General features: G+C 38.2%; 1 pseudogene; it reads left to right on the top strand.

Annotated features, from left to right (window-relative positions):
• Nucleotides 1-2,859: 2,859 nt before the first annotated feature.
• Nucleotides 2,860-3,056, top strand: LOC125401184 (small ribosomal subunit protein eS28 pseudogene; annotated as a pseudogene).
• Nucleotides 3,057-6,377: the final 3,321 nt, after the last annotated feature.

Below are 6,377 nucleotides of genomic sequence, written 5' to 3' on the forward strand. Positions count from 1 at the left end.
GAAAGCTAAGAAGAATAGACAGGTATCATTTCCATGATATTTGGGGACTGGTTTCTTCTGTTTCCCCTCATCGTCCTTATTAGGGGTATTCCAGGTTCTGCCTTCCATCAATGCCACTGTGATGTAAAAGGCAAAAAGCAAAAGTCAATGTACAGCTCTTCATTCACTTTGCTAGACAAAGTTTTAAGAGATATGGAAATTTCACATGAGTGTATTATATATGTCGTTCAAAAGCTAATATTATAAAAATAAGTAATATTTATATCAGAAATATACCTTACTTAGGTGATAGAGTCAAATATTAATGACCAAAAAGAAATTTATTACAATTAAACTCTCTTTTAAATTGACTAGACATTCTGAAATTAATGTGTTTGATTCACTACAACTACAGAATAAAGGAGAAAAATGCAGCCACTTCCATATATATAGAAAATGCATTTGGGGACCCATTAGTGTTTTTCTTAATCAAAGTAAATTAAAAACAGATCAAAGATTCTCCAGAGTAATTAGAGCTCATCAGGTTGTTTTAAGGGTTATGGTTAGTGGCATAATTGGTATCAAGATATGAACTGTTTACTATGATGCTCGAATGTGGGATAATTCAGCATTATACAGACTGTCCCAGCCAGTGAATAAGACTAAAAGAAAATCAAAGTTACAACAAGGAAGGACATAAAACTTTAATAATTTTAGGCAACAAGATTGCACATGTACAAAATCAAAAATATATGCACAAATACAAAAATATTATTATTAAAAACCAATTTTGCTAGAATCTAGGAAAATATAAAATTCTATAGTAATAACAAAACATTTGTTTTTAATTCCATTAATAACAGCACTAAAGTATTAAAATCTTATGAACAAATCTAATAGAAGATATGTGAAACCTTAACATAAAAAATTTCAAAACATTGTTGAGAGAAATTAAAGATTTAATAAGTATAAAGATAGACTTTGTTATATAATGTGAAGATTCAATATTGTAGCCTCTTATCTGAGCTATACATTCAGTGCAAATGCGATCAAAATCACACTAGGGTTTTCAAGGAAACTGACAAGATTGTTCTGTATTCTCTGTGGAAATGCAAAGACTCTTATAATCAAGCAATGATGAAGAAAGAAGATAAAGCTAAGAATGTCACACTAGAAAATATTTAAACATCATGAAACCATGCTAATTCATAGCATATGGTATTTTTAAAAAGCCAGTAGAATAGAATAAAAATGCTATAAATAGCAGTGCTAAGGAGTTCTATCCAGAGAGGTGAGTGTGTGCTATCCCAGGCGGACTGTCCCGGAAGAGAGCTCAGCCCCCACCCACCCCCAGCTTCTGCATCAGGGTCTTTGGCATTCTACTGGACTCTTCCCTGTCCCCACAGTCACCCTTTTGTTTCCTGTGTCCTTGGAATACCAACTATCCCTATTTCAGGGCTGAGGAGTTCTATCCAGAGAGGTGAGTGTGTGCTAGCCGGGGCAGATTGTCCCGGAAAAGAGCACAGCTGCCCACTCAGCTTCTGCAGCAGGGTCTTTGGTGTTTCACTGGATTCTACCCTGCCCCCACTGTCGCCCTTTTGTCTCCTGTGTCCTTGGAATACCAGCTATCCCTACTTCAGTGCTGAGGAGTTCCATCCAGAGAGGTGAGTGTGTGCTATCTGTGGTGGACTGTCACAGGAGAGAGCACAGCCCCCTACCCCCAGCCTATGCTGCAGGGTCTTCTGTGTTCCACTGAACTCTAAACTGCCCCCATGGTCGTCCTTTTATCTCCTGTGTCCTTGGAATACCAGCTGTTCCTATTTCAGTGCTGAGGAGTTCCAACCAGAGGGGTGAGTCTGTCCTATCTTGGGGCAGACTGTCTGGAAGAGAGCACAGCCCCCCCTCAGCCTATGCTGCAGGGTCTTCTGTGTTCCACTCGACGCTACCCTGCCCCCATGGTCGCCCTTTTGTCTCCTGTGTCCTTAAAATACCAACTACCCCTATTTCAGTGCTGAGGAGTTCCATCCAGAGGGCTGTTCCTATTTCAGTACTGAGGAATTCCACCCAGAGGGTGCTGAGGAATTCTGTCCAGAGGGCTATCCCTGTGTCTGTGCTGAGGAGTTCCATCCAGAGGGTGATCTAGAGGTACCATCTAGAGGAACAGGAACAGTTCCTGCTCCTGCACTGAAGAGATCTACCCAGGGAGTCAATAACAGCAAATACTGAACCAAAACACCAAGACTCTCCTCGCTCCATTTGAAGGAAGAAATGGGCAGGCGCCAATGCAAGAATTCCTCCAACAACCTGAAAGGCAACATGATATCACCAGAATCCAGGGATGATGAAACTAGAAGAATTGAACACCCTACTCCAGAAGAAATCGACTCTAAGTGGAACTATATGAAAATAATAGAGGAACTTAAACAGGAGGTGAAAATCTGCCATAAGGAAATGGAAGAGAAGTATAACAAAACAATTGAAGAAATGAGTAAAAAAAATGGAAGAGAATTATAACAAAAAGTTTGAAAAAAGGAGTAAGTCCATAAATGACACCCTGGGAAACCAAGACAAAACAATCAAACAGGTAATGGAAACAGTTCGAGAATTGAAAACTGAAATGGAGGCAGTGAAGAAAACACAAACCAAGGGCCGGCTGGCTATGGAAAATCTAGGTAAACAAACAGAGACTTTAGAAACAAGCATAACCAATAGAATACAAGAGATAGAAGAACGAATCTCAGATTCTGAAGACACCATAGAGAAAATAAACACTCTGACCAAATAAAACAGCAAATCCAACACATTCTCATCACAAAACATTCAGGAAATCTGGGACACAATAAAAAAACCAAATCTGCTCTCTGCCTGCTCGCCATCATCATGGACACAATTCACATCCAGCCCATCAAGCTCGCTAGGGTAACCAAAGTGCTGGTCAGGGACAGTGCACGCAGGTGTGTGTAGAATTTATGGATGACACCAGCTGCTCCATCATTTGAAACATCAAAGGTCCCCTTCGAGAGGGAGACGTGCTCACCCTATTGGAGTCAGAAAGGGAGGCTCGGAGGTTGCATTGACTTTCTGCTTTCCTGCTGGGTCCTGAGTATCCACCACTTGGCCCATGATGATCTGCGACTATTAAATAAAGCATTTGTATTGTTAAAAAAAATCTAAGAATAATAGGGGTAGAAGAAGGAGAAGAATTGCAGATCAAAGGTCCAGAAAATATATTCAACAAAATTATAGAAGAAAACTTTCCCAACCTAAAGAACGATATCCCTATGAAGGTTCCAGAATACCGAATAGACTGGATCAAAAGAAAAAAACCCATTTCCTCGCCAATAATAATCAAAACACAAAGCATTCAGATTAAAGAAAGGATATTAAGAGCTGCAAAGGAAAAAGGTCAAGTAACTTATAAAGGTAAACCTATCAGACTTACACTGGACTTCCCTATGGAAACCATGAAAGCCAGAAGGTCCTGGATAGAGGTACTGCAGAAACTAAGAGACCATGGATGCAAGCCCAGACTACTATACCCAGCCAAGCTATTGTTCACTATCAATGGAGAAAATAAAATATTCCAGGATAAAAACAAATTTAAACAATACGTAGCCACAAATCCAGCCTTACATAAAGTATTAGAAGGAAAATCACAACCCAAGGAATCCAACATTGCCAACACTGCAAACAATACCTCAGACATCTAGTGACCTTTCACAAGCACAACTCAAAGAAGGGAAACACACACTCTATTACCCCCCCAAAAAGGAAAATATTTGGAGTTAACTACCACTGGTCATTAATATCACTTAATATCAATGGACTCAATTCACCTATAAAAAGGCACAGACGTAGAGATTGGATATGAAAACAGGATCCAACATTCTGCTATTTACAAGAAAAACACCTCAACCACAAATACAGACACCTACTCAGAGTAAAGTGTTGTGGAAAGGTTTTCCAAGGAAATGGACCTAAGAAACAAGTGGGTGTGGCCATTCTAATATCTAACAAAATTGACTTCAAACTAAAATCTATCAGAAGAGATGGAGATGAACATTTCATACTCATAACAGGAACAACTCATCAGGAGGAAGTCTCAATCCTGAATATCTATGCCCCCAATATAAAGGCACCCACTTATGTAAAAGAAACACTTCTAGAACACAAGGCAGTCATCAAACCACACACACTAATAGTAGGAGACTTCAACACACCTCTCTCACAAATGGACAGGTCAATCAGACAGAAACCTAACAGAGAAATAAGAGAACTATTGGAGGTAATGAATCAAATGGACTTAACAGACATCTATAGAACATTCCACCCAAATAAGAAAGAATATAACTTCTTCTCTGAAGCTCATGGAACCTTCTCGAAAACTGACCACATACTCGGTAACAAAGCAAACTTCCACAGATACTAAAAAATATTAGTAATCACCTGTGTCTTGTCAGATCGCCATGGATTAAAGTTAGAATTCAACAACAATGTTACCTCCAGGAAGCCAACAAACTCATGGAAGCTGAACAGTCAACTACTGAATCACCCCTGGGTCAAGGAAGAAATAAAGAAAGAAATTAAAGTCTTCCTTGAATTTAATGAAAATAAAGACACAACATACTCAAACCTATGGGACACTATGAAAGCATTGCTAAGAGGAAAGTTCATAGCACTAAGTGCCCAATTAAAGAAAACGGAGAAAGCACACATTGGAGACTTAACAGCACACCTGAAACTCTAGAAAAAAAAAGAAGCAGATTCACCCAGGAGGAGCAGAAGACTGGAAATAATCAGATTGAGGGATGAAATCAACAAAATAGAAACACAGAAAACAATCCAAAAATCAATGAAAAAAATGCTGGTTCTTGGAGAAAATCAACAAGATCAACAAACCCTTATCCAAACTAATCAAATGGCAGAGAGAGAACATGTAAATTAATAAGATCAGAAATATAAAGGGGGACATAACCAGAGACACAGAGGAAATTCAGAGAATCATTAGATCTTACTACAAAAGCCTGTATGCCACAAAATTGGAAAATGTAAAAGAAATGGACATTTTTTTTAGATAGGTACCATATGCTAAAGTTGAACCAAGACCAGGTGAACAATCTATATAGACCTGTTAGTCACGAAGAATTAGAAGCTGTTATCAAAAATCTCCCTGCCAAAAAAAGCCCAGGACCAGATGGTTTCAATGCAGAATTCTACCAGAACTTCCAGGAAGAGCTAATACCTATACTCCTTAATGTATTTCACAATACAGAAACAGAAGAGTCATTGCCAAACTCTTTTTATGAAGCTACAGTTACCCTGTTACCAAAACCACACAAAGACATGACCAAGAAAAAATATTACAGGCCAATCTCACTCATGAACATCGACGCCAAAATTCTCAATAAAATACTGGCAAACCGAATCCAAGACCACATTAGAAAAATTATCCATTATGATCAAGTAGGCTTCATCCCAGAGATGCAGGGCTGGTTCAACATATGCAAATCTATCAATGCAATCCATCATATAAATAAACTTAAAGAAAATAAAACATATGATCATTTCATTGGATGCTGAAAAAGCATTTGACAAAATTTCAACACCCCTTTGTGATAAAGGAGTTGGAGCGATTTGAGATATAAGGATCATATCTAAATATAATAAAAGCTATTTACAACAAGCCAATAGCTAACATCAAATTGAATGGAGAGAAACTCAAAGCCATTCCACTAAAATCAGGAACACGACAAGGCTGTCCACTCTCTCCATACCTCTTTAATATAGTGCTTGAAGTTCTAGAAATAGCAATAAGACAACATAAGGAGATCAAGGGGATTCAAAATGGAAAGGAAGAAGTTAAACTTTCGTTCTTTGCAGATGATATGATAGTGTACATAAACGGCCCCAAAAACTCTACCAAAGAACTTCTACATCTGATAAACACCTTTAGTAATGTGGCAGGATACAAAAAATCGGTTGCTCTCCTATACACAAAGGATAAAGAAGCAAAGAGGGAAATCAGAGAAACATCACCTTTCATGATAGCCACAAATAGCATAAAATATCTTGGGGTAACTCTAACCAAGGAAGTGAAAGACCTATTTGACAAGAACTTTAAGTCTTTGAAGAAAGAAATTGAGGAGGATACCAGAAAATGGAAAGATCTCCCTTGCTCTTGGATTGGGAGGATCAACATAGTAAAAATGGCAATTCTACCAAAAGCAATCTATAGATTCAATGCAATCCCTATCAAAATCCCATCAAAATTCTTCACAGACATTGAGAGAACGATAATCAAGTTTATATGGAAAAACAAAAATCCCAGAATAGCCAAAACGATCTTATACAATTAAAGAACTTCTGGAGGCATTACCATCCCTGACTTCAAACTCTAT

The sequence above is a fragment of the Myodes glareolus genome, chromosome 8 (assembly GCF_982192425.1).
Source record: "Myodes glareolus chromosome 8, mMyoGla1.1, whole genome shotgun sequence".
Classification (NCBI taxonomy): Eukaryota; Metazoa; Chordata; class Mammalia; order Rodentia; family Cricetidae; genus Myodes; species Myodes glareolus.